This window comes from Capsicum annuum, chromosome 4, assembly GCF_002878395.1.
Source record: "Capsicum annuum cultivar UCD-10X-F1 chromosome 4, UCD10Xv1.1, whole genome shotgun sequence".
Taxonomy (NCBI): Eukaryota; Viridiplantae; Streptophyta; class Magnoliopsida; order Solanales; family Solanaceae; genus Capsicum; species Capsicum annuum.
The window spans coordinates 170,548,121-170,573,594 of record NC_061114.1 but is presented as its reverse complement, the minus strand read 5'-3'; the positions used below and the strand labels follow the sequence as shown (position 1 = coordinate 170,573,594).

Here is a 25,474-nt window from a genome sequence, read left to right as displayed (position 1 = left end):
TTTGGAGACCCAGTTATTCAAATTTTCAGCTTTATAGAGTAGTTTATTCAGTTGTTTTTAGTCTGTTTTAGTTAGCTGGCGACTCTCTAGTTAGTAGTGTTAGAGGGTTGTCTGGCTATTAGATACATTTCTGACTTACAATGTTGCTTGTTCAGACTTCCTAGGTAAATACTTTTAGACACTATGTTCATTAAATTCAGTCTAGTTCAGCTAGTAGATTTAGTATTTCAGTGTTTTGAATGCTTAGATTTCCTTTATTTTGAGTTTCAGAATGAGCAACAGCTTGCATGGTTATCTCAGGACTACTTATAGTTCAAAGCACTATATGATGTTTGGGGACACATTTTCGGGGCATTAAACTAAAGCAATAATGTCATATATTAAAGAGTATTTTAGACTTATAAGAAAGAAAATCAAGAATTCATGACCATATGCAAAGATGATGCATCTCTCCTAACAGACGGATTATGTATCTATTCGACAGATTATAGACTTGTGGGCGATTACACCAAAGAAAATATGAAGTACATTCACTTTTTTCAAAACTAAAACAACAATGTGATATATTAAAGAGTATTTTGAACTTATAAACAAGAAAACCAAGAATTCATGACCATATGCGAAGACGATGCATTTCTCCTAACAGAAAGATTATATATCTATCCGAGAGAGTATAGACTTGTGGGCGATTATACGAATGAAAATATGAGGAACATTCAGTTTTTTCAAAAATAAAGCAATAATATAATATATGAAAGAGTATATTGGACTTATAATCAAGAAAATTAAGAATTGATGACTATATGCAAAGATGACGCATCTCTCCTAACAAATACACTATGTATCTATCTGATAGAATATAGACTTGTGGGAAATTATACGAATGAAAAATCTGGTACATTCACTTTTTAAAAAAATAAAACAACAATTTTATGTATGAAAGAGTATCTTAGACTTATAAGTAAGAAAATCAAGAGTTCATGCCCATATGCAAAGACGACACATCTCTTCTAACTGACAGATTATGTAATTATCCAATAGATTGTTAACTAGTCGGACCCATTCATAGTTTGTCTGACAGATACAAAAAATATCTTACCAAAATAATAAACTATCAATATCAATCTTTCTTATCCTTGTATAACTCTTCATATTATTTGGAGCCTCCCTCACATTCTTTTGTCCAACCTCTGTTGCATAAGAAAAATTGTATTTCAGGTTATTTTTTCTAGCTTATTTAACTCTTGTAGTACCTTCTTCCACAAATTTAGCAGTAACATCTTTCTCAACCACATTGTTTCCTTCCTTTTCAACCTCAACAGTTACCATTTTTCCAGTAGATTTGTTTGTTCATCATCTACCAATAAATCAAATTTCTTTTTTGCTTAAATTTTCTACTTACACACGCAATTCAACCACTATGCTAGTCAACTTGTCTACTTTAACATTCGAACCATTCATTCTATCATGTAGCTTCTTGTTCTAAACTTTCATCTCATCAAACATTTCTTCACAGAATTTAATAAGAAGAGAAAGTTTGTTCAATAAATTAATATTTTTAGTAACTCCAATTAAAGGTCGTCTTCTAAAATCAGTTTCATGCCTACCATGATTCACAACAATTGAAAATCCATGTCTTTCAAGGGGACGCTTGATCAATCGTGTCACACCATCGACTGTTTTTGTCAACAGATCTATATTCTTATTCATTTCATTTTTCAAATCCTTCCAATTAATCAAATATGTTTTTTTGACTCAACAACGATAGCAATTAGAGTAGGATGCACCACAACCAATAAGAAAATAAATTGTTGAATAAAATTAAAATATTAAAAACTTTTAAAATGAAATATTGCACCACACTCAAAGAACATAAGTATTTACCTCTTTCTTTTGTATCATTAATATCACAATTTGATAACCAGGGGGTGTCTTCTTTTTACCATACCATCGAAGCAATCTTGAAAATAATGAAAAGGGAGATTTTGTTAATGATTTTCCTAAAGCTTCTCTTAGTATAGGAATCGCTTCAAAAGCCCACACCTGTATTGAAAATAAGAAATTTAAGAAAATTAATATTAAGAAAATTAATATATAAATTTCAGATTGATACATAATTTAATATTTATCTCATTATAAATAATTTAAACTTACTATAAAAGCCCAGGGAAATCCTTGCAATCCATAACCTTTAGGTTTAGATTTATTTTCCTTTCATTATGTGGATTTTTTTTTTTAAATTTAACATCTAAGAGGGACTCAACTGTCATCTCAACAAAATGTCCACCCCAAGGATATGCATTAAAGCAACCCTAATTTTTCACCATTGGCATCGTCTCAAAATTAACAGATCATTTTGGATCACCAGCTCATAAAAACAAATGAACAAACCACACCATAGCAATCTTCAACTTTGTTTGAGCATCTAATCTGTTACTTTTCAACTTTTCCTTCAAATCATTTTCCATTAGATTGATATCTTTATTCATCACTAGACCTAAAACAAAATTTGCCTTCTTTTCCTCATATAATGCCTTATCAGTGAGATTGTTTCGACAATTTAGTTCGATAATCATAGCGAACTCTTTCATACCAAATCTAATTGGCTTACCATCAATTATGAATCATACTTCTTTTTCTTTGATCTTGCAACACGACATTATATAATAAGCAACCAAAACAACTATCCGTAAACTGATTGTACACTTTTGCCTTCTCCAAGTACTTATGTATATTTTCAACAACATCCCACCTTGATAAAATGGACACAAGTGCATCAAAGTGGTCCTCGCCATCTAAGTCCTTACACAAATAATATTAGGAGAAGTCTATCGAGGCTTCACATTCAGGTATCACTAATGTATCATTATCTTCATCGGTAGATGCCTCGGGAGACTTATCCTCTCACCAGATATATCATGTTCCTAAAGATAATGTAATAAAGTTCATATCAAATTAATGAAAAATGGAAACTCAAAATTACTATTTATGATTCTTTTATCTCATTTATCAAGTTTCAATATTTAGGTTACAAAATTTGAAAATAAATAAGGTTCACCTGATTTTCCTCAAGCTAGTAATCAACATTTTTAGCATTGACTTTTCTCATGAGTTCATAAAGAACAAGTAAAATATATTCAGAAAAAAATATAAGAATGATTTCATACAACAATGAGTTCACTTTAGAAAAAAGAATGTTGAAGAAATGATGAGTTTTTAGCAAGAAAAGAGGAGAAAAGAGATAGAAGAAAATCAAAAGGTAAGAAAATTTTAAATGTTACCTAATGAGATGAGGGAAAAGAAAGGGAAGAGGAGAAGACAAGAATGAGACCACATAAGAATTTGAAATAAGATGAGAAAGATGACATAGGAATTTTATCTTTTATATTTATCTACAAATTAAATAGGTCTTATAGTTTTCAATATATTATGATCCAATTTTTAATTAAATTATTTTTTAATTTTATTTAAGGATAAAATGAAAAGGAAGTCATTTTACAAATTGAGAACTCAAAGAGGCTTATCAACTAAATTGTTTCTTTATTATTGGACTTCTAGGTGCCTAGATGATATGAACAAGATTCACTTATTTGACATGAACAATGAACAATTGCCAGAGATTCAAGGCCCAAATATTCCAAGTGACTACTGTGGAAATTCAAGGCCCAAATATTCCAAGTGACCACTGGGAGAAGCTTACATTACGTGGAGGGTCGCTTGTAGTATTAGCCGATGACCCTGGCAAGATTATGACATCCATATATGATGTGTGGGTAATGAAACAAAAGAAAAGTTGGCACAAAGTTTTTACTGTTCGACCTCGTATAGATTCTCATTAGCCTCACAGCATCTAGGAGAATGATAAGGTAGATTTTCAAAGGTCAAACACATTGTCGGGCACCTAAATTTGGCACGAACTTTTACTTTGACACCTAAAATCGACGTTGTTCATTTTTGACACCTCAACAAACGTCTCAGTTTGTCATTTTGGTACTTTTTGTTGAGTCATCATAGCGTCCGTGCTACACATATTTTGAGCACTTATGAGGGGTATTTTTGTAATTTTGGTATCTCTCTTCTCCTTCTTTCTCACTCTTTCTCCCTATAATTTTCCACTATTTTTTTCATTCAATTATAGTTACAGCAATTCCTCAACTTCTATTTTTGCTTCTTTATTTTCTTCATCATTATACTTCTCTCTACCATTTCTCAAATTTTTGATAAATATTAATATTTTTTTATTGGGTTATACTATTAATTTCATTTCTTAATTTTCAATTCAGTGTCTCACAATTTGATTCAATATACCACTTTTTCAACTAAATTTTGCACAATTTGATTAAAAAATTTATTTTTTAATTGGGTTTTGCGCTATTTCAATTGGTGTTTCTCAATTTGATTGAAAATTTTATTTTCTCACATATACATACACTAAAAGAAAGAAAGAATAGAAAAAATACACACTGTACAGTGCAGACATACACACACAATAGCCTAAACAAAAATAACTCGACCTATGTTTTGCCCAAATTTGATTAAAGAATTTAATTTTCTACACATGAATCATCACACAGAGGAGAAAAGAATTTGTTTTATGTGTGTATATTCAGTGAAGGTCTATCGATAGCATTGTGTGGGGTGAAATCATGTATGTATGGATAGAGAAATTTTGTGTGTGTTCAGTAAAGATCCTTATTTGAGGATTTGGAATTTGGGGTTTTAGGGGTTTAGAGGGTGGGGGTGGGTTAAAGAATAAAATGTTGGATCACATTGGCTAAGGTCAATAGCATTTCTTTGTCATATTATTTCTGCTGATGGCATTAGAGTTGATCCTCAAAAAACTAAAGCAGTAAGAAACTGGCCTAGACCTATCTCTTCATCAGATATCAGGAGTTTCTTGGGTTTACCTAGCTATTACCATCAGTTTGTTGAAGGGTTTTCATCTATTGTATCCCCTATATCCAGACTGACTCAGAAGAAAGTCAAGTTTCAGTGGTCAGATTTCTGCAAGAAGAGTTTTCAGAAGATGAAGACTCGACTCACCTCAGCCTCAGTTCTTACTTTGGCAGATGGTTTAGATGGGTTTGTTGTGTACTGTGATGCAACCAGAGTAGGTTTAGGTTGTGTCCTCATGTAGAGAGGTAAGGTCATAGTCTATGCCTCTAGATAGCTTAAGCCTCATGAGAATAATTACCCAACCCATGATCTTGAGCTAGCGGCTGTAATGTTTGCCTTAAAGATTTGGAGGCATTACTTGTATGGGGTGTATGTTGATGTGTTCATAGATCACAAAAGCTTATAGTATGTGTTCTCTCAGAAAGATTTGAATTTGTATTGGAGAAGTTGGTTAGAGTTATTGAAAGATTATGACATGAGTGTTCTGTATCATCCGGGCAAGGCCAATGTAGTGGCTGATGCTCTTAGTAGACTATCTATGGGTAGTGTTGCTCATATTGAGGATGATAAGAGAAAGTTCATTCAGGAAGTTCATCAGCTTACTCGACTAGGTATCCACTTAGTCGAATCTGCAGAGGGTAGTGTGTGGGTGCAGAGTAATGTCGGATCACTTCTAGTTTTTGAAGTGAAAGAAAAGTAAGATAGATATCCCAGTCTAGTAAAGTTGAAGGAGTCTGTCAGTGATCAAAAGGTAGAGGTTTTCTCCCAGTGATCAGAAGGTAGAGGTTTTCTCCCAAGGGGTAGATGGTATATTGTGTTGTCAGGGTAGATTATGTGTGCCGTATGTTGATGATTTGAGACACCAAATTTTTGCAGAAGCGCATAGTGCGCGCTACTCTATTTATCCAGGGGCCACTAAGATATAATGCAGGAGATCTATTGGTGGAGTGGGATGAAGAGGGATATTGCAGAGTTTGTAGCTAAGTGCTCTACATATTAGCAGGTTAAGATTGAGCACCAAAAGCCTAGTGTGTCCATGCAGGATTTTAATATTCCCATATGGAAATGGAAAGAAGTGAACATGAACTTTGTGATGGGTTTGCCTCGTACTCGTTATCAGCATGATTTTATATGGGTTACATAGATAGGATGACCAAGTCAGCTTATTTCTTGCTAGTCCATATCTCTTATTCAGCCAAGGACTATGCCAAACTCTATATCAGGGAGTTGGTCAGGTTACATGGAGTCGTAGTATCCATTATCTCAGATAGAGGTACCCAGTTTACCTCTCACTTCTGGAAAGTATTCCAAAAAGGTCTTGGTACCTAGGTTCACCTCAGTACAGCCTTCCACCCTCAGACAGACGTTCAAGCAGAAAGGATCATTCTGACTCTTGAGGATATGCTGAGAGCATGCGCAGTTGATTTTAAAGGTAGTTGGAATGACCACTTGCCTTTGATTGAGTTCACATATAATAACAACTATCATTCCAGTATCTACATGGCTCTATTTGAGGCTCTTTATGGTAGGAGATGTAGATCTCTGATTGTTTGGTTTGAAGTAAGTAGGGCTGTAGTAGTAGGGCCTGACTTGGTATTTGATGCCTTAGCGAAGGTTGAGTTGATTAGATAAAGGCTTAGGGTAGCCCAGATCTGACAAAAATCATATGTGAGGAGAAATAATCTCGAGTTTGATTTTGGTGATTTTATGTACTTAAAAATCTCTCCCATGAAGAGAGTGAAGAGGTTCGGCAAGAAAGGGAAACTCAGTCCTCGATATGTCAGTCCTTACAGAATTTCAGTTGTTTTGGAAAGGTAGCTTGCGAGCTTGAGGTGCCTTCAGATCTAGCTTAAGTACACCCTGTGTTCCATGTCTCATTGTTGAAGAAGTGTATTGGTGACCCAGCTATAGTTGTTTCCTTAGAAAATGTAGATGTTCAGAATAGTCTTTCCTATGAGGAGGTTCCAATCAAAATTCTTGATCATCAAGTTTGCAGACTAAGGAACAAAGAAGTTCCAGTAGTCAAAGTTTTTTGGCGGAATCAATCCTTTGAGGGAGCCACTTGGGAAGAGAAGAAGATATGTGAACCAAGTACCCTCATATTTTCTCTACAAATTTAGATTCGTTTTAAGGTATTAATCTTCTTAACACGTCTCTTTATTATGCTCAGTTTCAGTTGCACATCATGTTCATGTCAGTGTGCATTTATGAACCAATTCATTTATGCATCCCATGTATCAAATATGCATGTTCAGTGTGTGAGCTCAGTCCATCAGTTTTCTTAGCTTAACCATTCTCATTCGAGGATGAATGATCCCAAGGGGGAAATATTGTAATATCCCATATTTTTCTAGCATACTTTGAATCCCTGTACATGAGTATTCATATACAAAATTTTTGAAATACTCATTTTTTTTAGTTTAGTTCCCACCAAAGAATAGGAAATTGAATTAGCTTTCCAATGATATAAAGTTCACCCAAATCCGATACCCGAGCGAAGAGTTAGAGCCATTTTAGTAAAATAGTGTACCATTTGGTACATCAGCACGTCGTGCCAAGGGCCCAAATGGCAATTGTTTGAAACCAGTGAGCCAACACGATGTCACCACGTCGCGGTGAACTTTTAGTTCCAAACCAGTGGGAGATCACGATTCCACCGCGATGCGCCAGTGGACAAAATGGCACTCGTCAATTTCCAGTGGCCCGACGCGATTGCACTGCGTCGCGCTGGAGCCAAAAATTGGGATTTTCATTTTTTCCAGTTCCGAGTTTAATTTTTCCTAGGGATTGTTTGGCATTTCCCTAAGCCCTAAAGTCATCCTAAACACGAAATTAAAGCCTAATAGAGCATTGTATGCCCATTATTCTCAAATCACTCTTAAAGAAATCCATTCTCTTCAAGAACAAGAAACCCTAACCTTCAAAATTCAAGGCCAAATCTTAAGAACTCACAATCAATTCTCTCAAATTCATTAAACCAGGTATGTTAAATGTTTATCCATGGGTTCCTTTCACCCATGGATCTAAGTATCCATTTTAACTTGCAAAATTATGATCTTTTAAAGTTATTTTGATTTTAAATTATGCTTTCACCCATGAATCTCCATGAACTATGATTTTACACCATGTATAAATGAAATTATTGTTGTCATTAAATTCTCCATGTTTTAATGTTATGATTCATTGAAGTAAATCATGATTTAGTGCTATTCATGTTGAATCCACGCTATTACTATAAAGTTCCATAACATTCCTATGATTTGATTAAACCATGAACTACAAATGTTTGATAAAATGCCTACAAGAATAAAGATTTGATAAAGGCTTGCATGTTATATCCTCTAAGCTTAAGTATTCATGTTACTATTATTGTTTTGAATCCTGAGGGTATTGAATACCCGAAAACCATAGCTATTTACTTAGTCTCATCTCAGTATCTCCAGAATAACTTCAGAACATATTATGAGCATTACTAGATCAGTCAATTAAACTCTAAAATAGTCAATAACTTAGTGTCATTCAGTTGGAAGTAGAATTTAGCACCGAGCGAGTATAGGGACGGCGGCTTCCCCGTTAGATAAGCAGAGTCGCTAGTAGCAGTCCCTAAACTCCAAAACTATGTAGTCAGCATAGGTTATGAGAAGTCACCCGTCAGTTTAGGCTTGACTTTCTCACCAAGGTCACCTATCAGATCAGGCTTGACACCCTTAGTCCTTTGGGATAGTACTTCAATATAGTAGATCCACACAGCCAGTGTTAGTACCCGTAGAACGGTACTAACACCCTTTCAGCTGGGGTTACGGGTTGGACCCCAATTAGCTCAGATTGGGGCATGTCGGTTAGATGATACCTTCCACAGTCTCAGTTACAGTTCTGGTCCAATAATAAGTTCAAATATTCAGTCTCAGTGTTGTTTGACCAAAGCATACAAATATTAGTTATTTCAGTATTTTAGTTTACAGATTTCATGCAGTTCAGATTATATGCTTGGTCATGCATCCCTAGTATCTACAGAATTTACGTACCTTCAGTATTTACAAACTTTTATGTATACACAGTATTTACAAATTTCACATATTTCATGTATCTCCAGTATTTATGGATTTCATGCACTCTATTTTGTACTCTATGTTTACATGTACATCCAGACAGTTATTATTCTTGTTTATGAAACCATGCATATCAGCCTACCTCATTTGGCATACCAGTATATTCAAAGTACTGATCACATACCTTTTTCTTGTGCTATACTGTATTATATCATAGGTTCGGACGCCCAGTTCATGGATCGCGCCTAGACTTTTTAGACTCTCAGTAGTAAAAGTGGTGAGTCCTCATATTTTGAGGATAGATTATTTTTACTTCATGTCTCTAGTTCAGTAGTTAGCGGAGTTAGATGGGGCCTGTCCCATCAACTCATAGTTAGTTAGTTTAGAGGCTTTTAGACCTTACAGTCAGTTATTCAGTATTCAGACTTCAGTTGACATGTTAGTTAGTTATTCAGTTATTTTTATCAATATTTTTATCAGATTCAGATAGTTATTTCTTCATATTCATACTTCAGTATTCGTTTCAGATATTAAAACCTTATGGCATATCAATATTCTTCCGCATTTATAATCATGTTATTCAGTACCCACAGCAGGTACGAGTTTATGGGTTAGCTTATAGTCCTTCAGGACTGTAAGCACCGTGAGACGCCCAAGGTGTACTCTTAGGGCGTTACAATATGGCAAGGGATGATTCTAAGTGTTTCTTTGAAACACACTTGAAATTTTGATATCTCTAAAGATTGTGTTTGTTATAACAATTCTGAAAGGAAAATCATCAATCATTTTTTCTTAAAAGAGGGACTGTTGAAAGGGTGCAAAATCATTAGTGTAAAGCAGCTGATATTACGGGTTCACAACTAAATCTAAAGTAGAGTGTAATATTATGGATGGATCAGGATGAAAATTGTATAATGAAAGTTATGTTTAATGTAATTCTTATATATATTCTCTGATTTTTGTGGAAAGGAAGGAATACATTAGTACATGGAGGTTCTTATCATGAAAGAAAGATTAGATGAGAAGTTTATCAAAATTAGGTTCGAAATGGAGATGCCAAGAAGAAAATGAATTAACATATGTAATGCTTTGGAGGGATGCAGACTCTCTTCTCCTTTTAAAGTGGTTAAATGAATACTTTCTAAAGCTGATTGGCTTAAAGTCGTCTTCTTCTTTGGTCACATCTTGGCCACCACTCTTCTTCGAAATATTATGATATTTATCAGCGCAGACAAACCTCAAAATTATAATAATAAAGATGTGAGATTAGGTTAAACATTATATATAGTAGAGATTATCCATGAAAATGACTTTACCTGTTGTTTGAAATGAATTCCTTCGAATATAAATGTCTACATCCAGCGAGATTTGGGATGAACTGGTCAGAGTATTCAAATAGTAGTAATGTTAGATCTATGTTGAAAATCTACTTATAGACGTGAATAATCCATAACACAAACAAGAGTTTTGTCATTCTTAACCTTAGCTTGCTGATCTCTAATTTCTTGCTTAAGTGGTGGTATTAGCTTCCATTGAAACTCAATTATTGAGCTAGGAAATGAAAGAAGGTAAGACTAAAGGTAACTTACTGAGCTAAGAGGTTGAAGGTGAAGCAAAAAGCAATAGCATCAAACATCTACAATGGACTTTCCATGGAAATCGATGACAATGATGAGAAGGCAAAGAGTCTCAAGAGGTTGTGTGAAAATGAAAGGGTTTTCCAAATTGACCTAAATGTCCTTTCTTTGTCTGATTTATCTTAGTTTTCGGATTTGGGCTAGATCATTTTTGGGCGTGATCATTGGTGAACAGATAAGACTAATTTTTTGTATAATAAATGGGTTTTAGCCCAACTTTAATTTTTTCTTAAAAAAAAGTGCACTATATGAAAAAAAAACTACCCACTTTTCTACACTTCAACATCATTAATATGTGCTATTAAAAAAAGTAAAAATTACATATATAACGACATGTTTACTAGTATTTACTAAAAATTTCAACTATTTACAAAATCTCATAAAATCTCAACTTTTGACCCTTGATGATACATGTTTATTAACTTAGATACATACTACGGATACATATTTTAATTAAAATAACTAGCACTTTTTAAGGGATGTAACAGATAATGTAGTTTTAAAACAACCTTTAAGCTAACTAATTATGGTAAAAATCAAAATAAAATCCCATGATTTATGGTAATCAGTTTGTTATTCCACCATTCTAAATCAAAACTTTTCCATAATTTGTTTTAAAGTTTTAAAACTTCATACATCTTCTTCAAAATAATCAATCGACTATTTTTTTTATTTGTTAATTTTGTTTGTGTATTTCAAATGAATATTTCAGTGTTGTTACATCATTCCGGTGTTTGAGTTAACGAAATCAATTATGTTGGCTATAAGAGCTATGGAATTGTGATCAGCGAACATGTAACTTATGAAAAATTAATTTCGACAATTGCCAAAGAATTTGAAATCGACGAAACTCGAAAAAACTGAGGCTCGTTACAATTTCTATGCCAAAAAATCATACAAAAAAAGGTATGATATGTTTTTTATGTATCAGTTGTTGTTAATTACCTCTACGTTAATTTAATTTTGTATCTAGTGTTTGGTTCATTATTATTTTACAGTAATATTTTGTCTTTATGTTAATAAAGTCGAGATACATTTTTAATGCTAATGATACATTTTTCGCATCTTGTATCTGAGTTTATATAGTTTTGATTAATTATGTATTTCGTTTTGTTTTAGTTTTATCTATAACAACATAAGAAAAAAACATAAAAAAATTTTTACGATACATGTTATACATGTTTGTGCAGCTAATGTATCTAGTAATCTGTTTTTTGGCAGTAAGTGAAGAAAAATAAGTTGAAGTTTTATTTTCATTGATTTAATTATGTCCTATGATGTCGTTCGGGGGATTGTGTTTGGACTAAAGAAAAATATGCACAAGAAATCAAGTGAATCAATGACATCGAGCAGTAATTATTGCGGGAGATGTGGTTATGAAGGTCACAACAGGCGTACTTGTAACTTTTTTCCAAAAGAGAAGTGACAATGTAGTTGACTGATGAATAATGTTTTATAATTTCTCATCTTGTTGCTGGATTTTTTAACTCTTTGATTCGACATTTTAATTGATGATATTGTTGTTTTTTAAGAATTTTAAGAAAAATAGTTACTGAAATAAATTATTGTTTTCGTACCTTTGTTAATTAGTTATATATGTTTTCATGAGCTCATTTTCAGACACATCATATAGAAATAAAGATATATTGAACTGATAATGTTATTAAATTGTATATTAGTAGTTCTATCATTATAAATGATTGAAACGAGAAACATTTTTATAGGATGTATCTCCCATAAATTTATAGATACAAGTTTACAGAAATTTGTATCTAATGTAAAATATAATTTATCAATATTATTAAGATTTGGTACTATAAGTTCTTATACTTTTTGTTATGCATGTTAGAGACAAACTTGTATTCGGATTAACAAAAAACAGTTACAGATACATAATAATGCAACGTTGTATTACTTACTATCATTATATAGTAAAATATGTTTCCTTATACTAGATACATACAATTTAGCAATATGTACCTCATATAAATTCTTAGATACAAGTTTAAATAATTTGCATCACTTGTAAAATCTAATATGTTAATAGTTTTAAGAGTTAGATCTATTAAGTTCTGCTATAATTTGTTACGCACTTTAGAGACAACATGTCTTAGTAGGAACAAAAAACGATTACAGATATATAATAATGCAATGTGTTGCTTTCTACCATTATATTGTATTATATGTTTCATTATTCTAGATATATAAAATTGTAAAATATGTATCTAATACAGTGTCTTAATAAAGTGTAAGAAAAACACTTATTGAAACATAATTATATCTTTAAATACTTCAGCATTGCATTAAAATAGGTGACCAAGTAGAAGTTTTTAATCATTAAAGAAACATAATCTATGTTTATCTAAACATTACTAACATCATCAAAGCATCATCAAAGTTTATAACATCATCAATGATTTTAATATCCAACTAGCAAACAGATAAACAACTACTGATTATGCAAAACACGGTCTGTTTGTTTTGGTGCGAACTTGCTACTTGGCCTTGGTGGATCGTCATTCTCACTAAAGTAGCCATTCTCTGCTTTTTCAGATCCGTACTTGCACAGCATATCTTAGACAATGGTATTGAGCATCAATACCAGAAGATGGAATACCTAATCCCTTGCTCAGATACTCGGTATAGACAGCTATAAATACACCGCACTTCCTGCATAACAATCACTAATTTAATTAAAAACACCTATATACTCATATATCGAAACATAATTATATCTTTAAATGTTCCACCATTCTTGAGTTGCGAGTTCCTTACTAACGTCGCATTTGTATTTGTATTTTATAGTTTGCACTTGTATTTATATTTGTTAGTTCGCACAAATGAAAAGAAGGAGAGAAATTGAAAAGAAAAAAAAGGAGAAAAATGAGAGAAAAAAGAAGGAGAAAAAAATACAAAAACAAGAAGGAGAAAAAAAAAAAAGAAAAATGAAAAAGAAAAAAATGAATAAAAAAATAAAAAGAAAAATGTGAAAAAAGAAAAAATAAAGAGAAAGCAACAAAAAAAGGAAAAGAAAAACCGAAGAAAAAAATTGAAAAAGGAAAAAAAAAGAAGAGCGTAATAGAAAATAGAAAAATAGAAAAAATACATGAGAAAGGCTATGAATTGTAATTAGGAATAATTAATATACAAGAGGGGGCTATGACTTGAAATTAATTAAAAATTAGGCTTTAAGTGGCAATAAAAGCTCAATAGTGGCTAACTCGAACAATTTTCTCAAAAATATATAGTGCATAAATATAAAGCAAAATGGTTCAGTGGACCCTTGTACTATGTCCATTTTGTAATGTGGATACTCCTACTTACATTTTTGTCATCTGGACCCTTGAACCCACTAAAAAGCAACATTTTAAACAATTTTTCGGTAAGTGTAACACATTCGGCCCACGTCAGCTACCATGTCATCTTCCACTTCATTTTTATATATAAAAAAGATTAAATATTAAAATAAATAATTTAAAAAAAAGGATAAAATCAACAAGCTTTCTTCTTCATACGGTTAATTTCCCTCACTGTTGATGAAGTGAAGCTTTCTTCTTTATCTGTTTTCCTTGTTCCCTCTCTCTGTTTCTTCTTCTTCTTCTTCTTTTTCTACCTTCTCTTCTCTTTCTTCTTTTCCTTATAAATCTCCATTTTAATAACCTCCATTTTCAGGTGTTTTGGTTTTGTGATGCTACAATTTCTTATATTTTTTGCTTGAAAATTATGAGGTGGGATTAGTGAGATTGTTTTTCTAAAGTTTGTGATTTGGATACTGTAATAGGGAAGTAAAGACTTGAATTTTTGTGGGATTTTCAGGTATTTTGATGTATTGATTTTGGATGGTGTTTGATGTCTGGCGTTTCTTGAGTTTTTTGCTTGAAAATCTGAGGTGTGTCAATTAGATTTTTGTTGGGAAGTTTGTGATTTAGGTGTTCTTTTGTGAGATTTTCCGCTCTTTGCTCTATTGGTTTTGTGATGCTACTGTTCCTTGAGTTTTTTTTCTTGAAAATCCGAGTGAGATTTTTGTTGGAAAATTTATGATTTAGGTGTTTTTTGAGAAGACTGCAATTGGGTTGGTTGTAATTAAAGCAAGGATTTAGCCTTTATGAAATTTTTCAGTTGGGGTTGCAATCCTTTAGCTCTATTGCTCGTGGTGCTGATGGCCATGGCAGCCGGTAGGAGTGGGGGACTAGTGGACGGCGGTGGGGGCGGGGGCTGGTAGATGGTGTTAGGAGGTGTGAAATGTTGAAGCCAAAGTAAAATAAAAAAGATCAACAGCCTCCTCAACACTGCACTTTAACCCTAAGGCTTTTTCAACACTAGAAAAAGCCATATGAGCAAATTCGTTTCAACTAGAAAGCTTGTGTTGTGTGTGCAATTTCAATGGCAATGGCAGGGGGGGTGGGGGGCCTGGACGTGAGAGGGGCTGGGGAGGGGGCTTTTTTTTTAAAAAAAAAAATTATTATTTTTTAATTTTTAAGAATATATTTAAATTTAAAAAGTTGGGGGACTTTTATTTTTTAATTTTTAAGATTATCTTAATATAAAATTGACTAAAATTTGATTCCCACTTGCACCTCACGTGCGTGTAATCACACACTTTGTCCTAGTTAGCCATTTTAATGTCACATAGGTCTGGTCAATGGTCAAAAGGATTTAAAATATTGTTTTTTTGTGCGTTCAAGGGTATAGATGACAATTCAAGGGTATAGATGACAAACATGTAAATAGGAGTATCACATTAAAAAACAAACATAATACAAGAGTTCACTGAACCATTTTGCCCAAATATAATAAACTAAGCCTTTATATGTTACTTTTTACATACATAATATATTTGGGTCTCTTCTTAAAAATAAAAAGAAATTGACGGTATATTCAGGTCGCAGAAAAAGACCTCCTGTGGAAAACCTGAAGAAGTTGTCAAGTGTTGTACCTCCACCTGCACCACTCAATCCATCTCATTTCATTTCTCCACTTTTCTCTGACTTTTCCTTGTCAGAATCGCACTTCTTCTTTATCAGCTCTATGAGGTTAGACTTCACTATTTCGCTTTATTTCTATACTTTTTTTTTTTTTTTAATTTGGTGATATAGGGTTTCGGCTTCCCCCTCACCACCACCACACACTGACAATTCGTAGCATCTTTCAAATTTCAATTTGTTCGAAATATTAGCAAGTTGTGCTAAGTTAATTTGCTCCCTAAATTGCTTGGAAAATTGCATAGAGATGTAGAGGGAAGAAGCAAATTACTAATTCTTTACTTAAATTTGTTGTTATCTTTATTGTTTCTGTTTTTTACTCCCTCCATTTAGTTTAAGAAGACTTTTCTAGATTTTGTTTCTCCAATCTTCTATCTTCTACTTGGGTAAGTTTCTTAGTTAGAGATAGCTTTTGAAACTATATAATATTCGAAATGAAAATCAGCTTTTAGTATTCAACACCCGAAAATGGTTTTATAGGCAACCATTTGCTTCCAGGCTAACAAATGTGTTACTTCTTTGAGGCACCATGATAATGAACAAATGAACCACACACATTGACGAATCCAGGATTTTAAGATAGTGGGTGCTGAACTTCCTTTTAACATAAATTTGCAACCCATAAAATATAAAAAGCAAAAATTACTTATTTGAATACAATAATAATTTAAAAAAAGTTAACGAAAAAAACATTTAAGAAACTTGCTTCAGAAAAATAAAAAGTGAACAAAGAAAGTAAAAAAAAAGGAAGAAGAAGAAGAAGAAGAATAAAGAAAGTATTTAAAAAAAAGTAGAAAGAAAACAAGTTTTATGGGAGAAAAGAAGAAGTCATGTAAGAAAAAGCAAAAGAAGATCGTTTTATCTGGGAATCAAACCTTGAACCCTCCCCCAACCGCGTTCCTTAAATCGAGTTCTCAATCAAAGCCCTCGCTAGACGTTTTGACTTATGGGTGCTCTTCCCTCTTTATATCCTAATTTTCAGAAATTTTGTATTAAGAATATACAGTTTTCGTCTGGGTCAATGGGTGCTCGAACACCCGGAACACTACATGTGGGTCCGCCCCTCACCACACATAGCTAAAAGTTATATAGTTTGTCTTTCCCGTGTATATATTTTCAAAAGGCATAATACATAAACAAACACTCAAACTTGGGCTTAGGTGAGAAGTAAATACTTCAACTTTGAGTATGCACATCTAGGTACCTCAACTTGTTTCTAATATGTCATTATAAAGACTCCAACTTACAAAATGATCAACTAGATACCTCTAAAATTTATGTACAAAGTCACCATCGTGGGTCCACGAGATAAAGTGGGGACGAGTTAGAGTGCTTTGTTGTCATTGAGAGCAAGTTGAGTTGTTTAGATGTGCACCTTCAAAGTTCGAGTATTTATGTGCCAGCTGCAGCTAAGGCTATGTTTGAGTGTCTATATATGTACCTATTCAAGAAGTTGAAGTTTGCAGCTTCAAACATGGTACTTCTATTCAGGGGCGGACCCACGTGTAATTTTGGGGTGCTCCGGCACCCACTAAATTCAACGTAGATTAGGTATAATTATATAAAAAACACAGAATAAATGGTGTAATTTATTAAAATGCACCCAGTGAACAAACATATGGTTGGGTGGTGTCCAGTTTTCTGGGTTCGGAAACCTACAACAACATACTATTTTTTATAAATTTTTTTGAGCACCCACAACCTTGAAATCCTGGGTCCGCCACTGCTTTTATTTTTTGTTTTCCCTTATGAGGTTTCATTTTTCTTTGTCTAGTTTTTCCCTTCTGTGTTATTAGGCATATACTACAGAATTGTCGTCTTCAATGAGTCCCCATCTGTCCATTTTTCTATTTGTTTTTGTATTTTCAGTTTGATCACATGGTAATGCTGCTGCTTGATTTTTTTGTTTTTTTGCAGTTTATATAATCTTAAGGATGTATATTTTCTAGATCTGTTCTCTTTCAATATGTTTGTAAGTTGTTTCATTCTGTTTATTCTAAACCAGAGGTCTGCTTATGTTTCCAGGTAAGAGACTGGGGAGCAAATGAGCACCAGTATGGATGATCATTGTCCTTTGCCGGAAGATCTAATATTATTTAATATTCTACTGAGGTTGCCTGTGGAGTCACTCTTGCGTTTCAAATGTGTGTGCAAGCATTGGTATGCTCTCATCAAAAGTCCGAGTTTCATAGAAAAGCATTTTCATCACAAGAACAATCATGCCAGTCTCCTCATTTGTAACTTGGAAGTAGCACCAAAAGGACACTCCATTGTAAAGTCTGTTGTATTCTCCTTGCTCCCTAAAAAAATAATTCCAGGTGTGACCCCTGAACAAAAAATTCTGCTTCAGCTTCCGAGGGTCTCTGATTTCACGTGTGTTGCTGGCCCAGTTGGTGGCTTATTCTTAATGCAGAAAAAATTCTATGGAGACGATGTCCGCCTGGGTTTGTGGAACCCTGCATCTGGGAGGATGATAAGATGATTTTCGAAATCACAAAAACTTCACAGCTTGTGCTATATGAACCTACAACAAAACAAGTTACAGATCTTGGATTTCAGCTGGACCTTAGCATTACTGGTTGTTGGGTTTTCAATTACAAGGAGAGTCTAAGTCCAATAAAGAGAGGAAATGACAGCCAGGGCAAGGATAATGCAGTCGAGAAAATTGAACACTTCTTCGATGTCATACCAATGGATCTCAACCCTCTGTTGACTGTTAGAAAATCCCAAAGGTTAATAACTACGTCTTCACTTACCTTACTGTATTTCCTTATTTTGATCTTAATCAATCGAGTCTTACCGTAACGTACCGTCCTTTTATTACATAGTTTTATTCGATTTCTTTGTTTTGCCCTGATGTATGCTCTGTTTTTTTCTTACCGTCAATTGAGGAAAAGTTTTTTTGGCCACAATTTGGCCACAATAGTAAAAAACTCTATTCACACTATAAACTAGTTAGTTTTTAGAAATTTTTGCCCTTTTCATCCTAAATTTGAATTTCTAACATTATTTTATTTAATAACTATTTATCAATACATTAAAAACTATGTCAATACATGAGAATGAACAATTTATGTATTCTATTTTAATTGACAATTATATAATTAAATAATTGTCAAATAAATAATTAATGAATGATTATGCGAGCTAATAATCAGTGATTGGTTAAGGTCCATTTAATGAACAATGGGCAACTCGTCCTACCTTAAGTTTTAGAAATGAACAATTTTTTAATTGACAATTACATAATTAAATAATTATCAAATGTACTAGTATGTAATTAAGAAAATAAATAAAAATTAATGAGTACAAATTTATTTATTAATTGCTAGGTATATTTTTATTTTTTTGTACGTTTGAAGTTGTTTAATTTTAGTTCAACTTTTAATTATGTATAGTTTATACTTTGTACATATTTTGAAAAATTAAATTAAGTTGTTTTATTTGTTTTTATTTTATCTAGTTTGATTTTATAATTTTTTTTTAAAGAATATGAAAATTAGTGTACGAAAATAGAATTTTAAAAGTGAATTTCCTATATGTCACCCAAGTTTTAAAAATTTCCTTCAAATACTATTACTTATGTTTCATTTAGGATCACAATATCACTCAACTATCACTTTTTTCCTCAAAAAATATTAAACACCTCAAAAGTCTTCTTCTCTCTTAATTCGCATGTCATGTCACTATTTTTTTTTTTTTAAATACTAAACTTATTTAACTCATCAAACTCATTTATCATACTATAATTCTATTTTTTTTTAATGAAAAAATGCATTAGTTTATTAAAAAGAAATTTTTATCCTTAAGTTTTTTTTATCAATACTAAGACTTGACATGTTTTTTCAAAGTTTATTTTTCTGAATGGTCACTCTATTTTTGAATTCCCTACAAAAGTTATTTTTATCTTTTTAGAGAAAATAATATGACTAAACTATCATTATTATCCTCAAAAAAAAAAAAAAAATATTTCACACGACCCTTTCTCTTCTAATTGGAAGGCCATGTTATTAAATTATTATGTTTTAATAATAGACCTATTTAAATCATCAAACTTATTTAGTCAAAATTATATTCTTATTATTTTCTTTTAAAAAATATATTAATTTATTGAGAAGAAATTTTCATGCCTAGAAATCTTTTATCATTACTTAAACTTTCAATTTTTTCTAAAGTTATTTTCTTGGATTGTTATCAATGTTTCTGGAGTCGTTTATAAAAATCACTTTTTGTTTTTGCTAAAATAATAATGTCACTCAGTTATTAATATTTTTCTCAAAAAAACACTAAATACCTCAAAAGTTCCCTCCTCTTCTAATTAGCATGTCATATCAGTAAACCATCATTTAAAAAATAATAATAAACATATTAACTCAACACACTCATTTAACCAAAATAAATAATTTTATTTTTGTAAAAAAATATATTAACTTATTAAGAATAAATTCTCATACTATTTTCCTAGATGAGCATTCAGGTTTTATATATAATTGCCTACAAAGATCAGTTGTTTTCTAAAGAAAAAATATCACTAAAGTAAATAAGTTATCTAGAGATTTTAATTTGCATGTAAAAGTGTGTTGAGTTGTCGTTAATGAAATATTTACTAGTTCTAAAGTGTGTTGAGTTGTCGTTATTGAAATATTTCATAAATTATATTTAAATATTATTTAATTATATTTAAATATAATAATTTAAAAATAATTAATTGGAGGTTCGTTTAGTACGTAATATATATAGGTAATGATCTGCAATTTATCAAATTGGCGTAACATAAAGATATTTTATAAATAAACTTATTATTAAAATATTAAATAAAAATAACATATAATTTCCATACGAAACTTTGGTTCTCGAATAATTTAGCACAATTCATTAGATATTTTATAAATAAAATCATTATTAAAAGATTAAAGAAAAAATAATAGGTTTTCATATACGTATGTATTATGTTTTTCGAAGAAAATATAGGGAATAAAAAAACTTTAGTTACCTTGACTTAAAAAAAAAAAAAACTTTAGTTTATTTGAAGGATCTTCGAAGAATGATTTGAATTTTTTATACTTTATTAAAAATTCCGTAATAGATAAAACTATTTAATTTTAAATAAACAAATGTTACACGTGCAATTACACTAGCAAGGCACGTGCGATTACACTAGTATAATTAATTTGTTTTGGACCTTTGTTATATTTTCGATATGATTTAGCAAAATTCAGATGAGATTTAGTTTTTAGTTAGCTTGATATCATTTATTTCCTTTCTTTTTATTTCTCAATGTTTACTTCTTGTAATTTTATATAATTGCTTGTATTTTTTTTATTTATTTAGCAAAACTAATTAACTGTATTATTATTATTTTAATTTTTAAATTAAATTAGAATTACCTGTTGAATGAGGTTATAAACTCATGTTTTCTTATCTTTTAAATTATATTTAATTAAGTTACATGAAAAGTTATTAATACACAATATATGTACCTTAAATTTAGTAATTAGTTTGTATAAATCAATTTTAGTTGTTCAACAAGTTTAGGAAATAGAAAAAAGTTATGCATTTATTAAGAAAATTTGGAGAGAATTTATTTGAGAAAATGATATACTTAAAATTATGTAAATTTTTTTACAATTATGACTAAATTTAAGCCAAAAAATTATGGTTATTTAGCACTTTCCCAAATGAATGTAACACAGATCGAGGATGCTATATCGATAAGATAAAGATCCAAGTGCAAGTGCTTAGTTTCCGTGAGACAATCTGATTATTTACTTACATCAAATTCAATGCCACAACCAAGTCTTTGTAGGTTTTAAATTTAATAATAAAGTCGAAAAAAACTCATTTGGTGCTCCGAGTCTCACGACTTCCTATTAGGACTGAGCATAAAATATCAAAAATTGAATTATCGAATCGAATTGAAAAATTTGGAATTCGATAATTGATATGATATTTGGGAGTAAAATTTTAATATTTCGATATTTGAAATTGGATTTGGTAAAAGATATTAATACCGTTTGGTATTCGGTATTTACCGAATAACGATATGTCTAACCAATCCAATAGACAATAGTATTAGTAATTTCAAAGAATCTCTTGAACCTTTGTAATATATTGGTAAAAAATAACAAAAGAAATACTAAATATGTTTTTTATTAAATATAATCTTTGATATTTAAACTTACATTTGCACATCTCTGATTTTAATATGGGTATTATCAAAAACTGAATCGAACCAAAGTTTAATTTACTGATTACCGAATTACCGAACCGATATTTATAAGTATGGTATGTGGTATCTACGTTCAAATATCAATTACCAAATTACCAAACCCAAACTTTAAAAATACCGAACCAAATATCCAACGCTCACCCCTACTTCCTAGAATCTCTGATTGGATTAATCGACCATATGAAGTCCGACAGGCCAAACATTGCTTATATCAGGGATCACTGCATGCATCCGCCAATGCCATTTAGCTGGCTCATTTGGATTATTAGCGATGACACATCTATCCAACATGACGTATACTCATAGAGACCACTTAGCTAATCTATGTGCATCAATTTATTGGTGCCGCTCTGTTCGACGAGGACGTTTTTCATAGGAAAAGTCTCTTTGCTCGACCCATCAAAGTAAATTAAATCATCGACAAAGGCTTACCGAATGATCTGCCACAATCATATCTACTGATCGTTCTTTCGACATCATAAACAAACATCAAATAAACACATATCAAGAACCTAATGACTCAGTGGGTTAACTTTGATAAATCAACGATATTTTTTAGTCGAAAAACTATTGAAGAAGATAAAAGATGATATTACTGTGGAGATGAGACAAATATAAAGAGATAATTTGAGGAGAAAAATGAGTCAAAAGACCTCTCAAGTTTTCAATTAAGAATAGGGCCAAGTAGGTCTCACAAATTTGTTAAAAAAAAAATCAACTCTTTTTGAACGACTGAGATAGTTGTTGGACAACTACACTAGTTGTCTGAACAACTTCGTGCAGTTGTTGATCAACTTATTGCAGTTGTCGAACAATTGGAACAAGTTGTTGGGACGAAAAAACTTAAAAAATAAATAAATTTGTCCCTCCCACTTAATTAAAAAAACTTGGAGGACTTCCACTCAATTGGACAACTTGGGAGTCCTTTTTAATCCAAAGTCCCAGTTAAAAGTAAGATAAAACGATGGAAGGGTAACTTCTTAAGCCCCGCGGGTAAAGAAGCAATGCTTAAGGGTGTGTTTGGTATGAAGGAAAATGTTTTTCATGAAAAAATTTTCTTAGAAAATGTTTACAATGGAAAATATTTTCTTAGAAAATGTTTTCCTGAAAAATAAGTTGGTTTCTCACATAATTTCTTATGTTTGGTTGATGAGTGGAAAATATTTTTCGAAAAATGTTTTCTAGTATTTGGTTGGTGAATGAAAATATATTTTTTAGAAAATACATTTTATTGTTTATCCAACGAGTAAAAATACATTTTAGAAAAAAAAATTTAACTTCAAAAAATACCTTTTTTAGGGTGTGTTCAATATGGAGGTCAAGTAGATGTTTTCTAAAAGTATTAGTATATATTTATAAAAAATAATGAGAATGAATATGATAAGAATGGTGGAATAAGAAAAAAGTTTTGATTTTTTTTAAAAATAAATTAAAAAATTATTTTTTTTGGGGAGAGAGGGGTTGGGGTTATCAAAATAGTTGGTAGGAGTGGAAAAAATTGATTTTTTTAGAAACAATTTTTTTTTTTTTTTGTGTGTGTGTGTGTGGGGGGGGGAGGGCGGGGGGGGGGGCGCGGAGGGGCGGAGGGCTAGCAGCGGGTGGGGGTCAGGGTAGGAGAGTGAAGGTGGGGTAAGTTAAAAACTAAAAATTTTTTAAAAATAAATTTTTTAAAATTATTTTCTTTAGGAGGAGGGTGGGTGGGTGAGGAGGAAGGGATGGAGTTGGTAGGGGTGGGGGTGGGGTGGGGGGTTAAGAAAAAAAATTTGAATTTTTTTTTAAAAAAATTAAATATCCTTTTTGGAGGAAAGGGGAGATGATGGGGGGGGGGGGGGGGGGGGGGATTTTGGGTAGGGATGAGGCAAGAAAAAAATTTGAAATATTTTTTTTGGGAAAATTACCCGGATTAGCCACTATTGAGCTTTTATTACCACTTAAAGCCTAATTTTTAATTAATTAAATTCATAGGCCCTCTTGCCTATTAATTATTTCTAATTACAATTCATAGCTTTTCTCATGTTTTTTTTTTTTTTATTTTCTATTATTCTTTTTTTCCCTTTTCAGTTTTTTTTTTTCTTCCATTTTTCTTTTCCTTTTTTTTTGTTGCTTTCTGTTTATTTTTTATTTTTTCACTTTTTTCTTTTTATTTTTTATTCATTTATTTTTGTAGCCTTACAGTTACACGCTAATGCAACCATAATTGTAGCTTAAATCATATTTTCTTTCTATTTTTTCATCTTTTTCTATATTTCTTTTTTCTTTTTGCAGTTTTTTTTTTGCAAGGTTTAATCAAAGAACCATGAACTTATTATTGATATTTTGAAACGAAATGAATTTAACAGAAAGCGAACTTGAGAAGTGTGCTTGTGTGGCCTTTTTTTTTTTTTTTTTTTTACCTTTTTTTTTTTTTCTTTTTTCGTTCTTTTTTAAGTTTTTGGTCATTTTTTCTCCTTTTTTATTTCTTTTAGATTTTTTTCGTTTGTTGTTGGATTTGATATTTTATATTTTTTGTATCATATTATGTATTTTAAATAAATTTATTATTTGTAGTTGGATAGTTTAGTTGTGAATATGTATAATTTATCATTCGTATTTTTGTATATAAATAAGTATATTGATTAATTGTATTTGCTTGAGACTAAAATACATAAATATGCAATTTGTCTTTGAATGCAAATATATCATTGTGTTTCGTATTTCAAATTTATCATTTATATTTATATATAAACAAGTATCATTTTGTATGCATATGGTTCAAGTAGTATAAACATGTGTCATTGATACAAATGTAACATTTTTATTTGTATAATTTATTATTTTTATTTTTATTATGATGCAAATTATATCAATAAATGTAAATACAAGTCTTCATAGAAAGCAAAAATACAATTTTTTTTTAATGTTTAAAGATACAAATGATGTTGTCAACTACAAATTCAAATACAAATAAATGAAATTACAAATACAAATACAATATACGATCAACTTATAAATACAGATATAAAATAATTCTTTAAAAATATAAATACATCAATAAAAATAGAATACAAATTGTACATAGTCACGACTAAATACAATATGCAATAAACTTACAAATATAAATACAAAATAATTATTTAGAAATAAAAAGACATCGACGAAAATAGAATAAAAATACAAATATAATCTAAATATGCAAACACAATAAAACCACAATACAAATATAATTCAATATAATATACAATCAATTATAAAATACAAATACAAAATAATTTAAAATACAAGTGCGAATTATATAAAATATAAATGATGGTGCGAACAAACAAATATAAATGTAAGTGCGAACTATAAAATACAAATATAATGCGAACTACAACATACAAATACAAACGTGAACTTTAAAATACAAATACAAATCCAGTTGTATCAACGAATACAAAAATATAAATGACGGTGTGACTACAAATATGATAAATAATTATGGTATTTACGTTATCATCTATGACTTGTGCTCGAGTAGTCATATTTTTTCGAAAATACAAAAAATATAAAATAGAACAAAAAAATGATAAAGAAAATAAGTATAAAAAAAAAATTAAAGAAGAAAGGGAAAGAAGAAAGAGAAATGGAAGTTAGAGATAGAAGAGAGAAAAAAGATAAAAATAAAAAATTGAAAAAAATAGAAAAAGAAGAAGAAAAAAACAG

The 25,474-nt window shown here is 31.1% G+C and overlaps 1 non-coding gene across 2 annotated transcripts; it reads left to right on the top strand.

Moving 5' to 3' along the window:
• The first annotated feature begins 14,115 nt into the window (after positions 1–14,115).
• Positions 14,116–18,402, top strand: LOC107867742. Of its 2 annotated transcripts, XR_007054473.1 has the most exons (4): positions 14,116–14,310; positions 14,399–14,471; positions 15,465–15,615; positions 17,590–18,402. It is a non-coding gene; the product is annotated as an uncharacterized LOC107867742 (transcript). The 2 variants fall into 2 exon arrangements; XR_007054474.1 differs by lacking the exon at positions 14,399–14,471 and having other exon boundaries at positions 14,122–14,398.
• Positions 18,403–25,474: the final 7,072 nt, after the last annotated feature.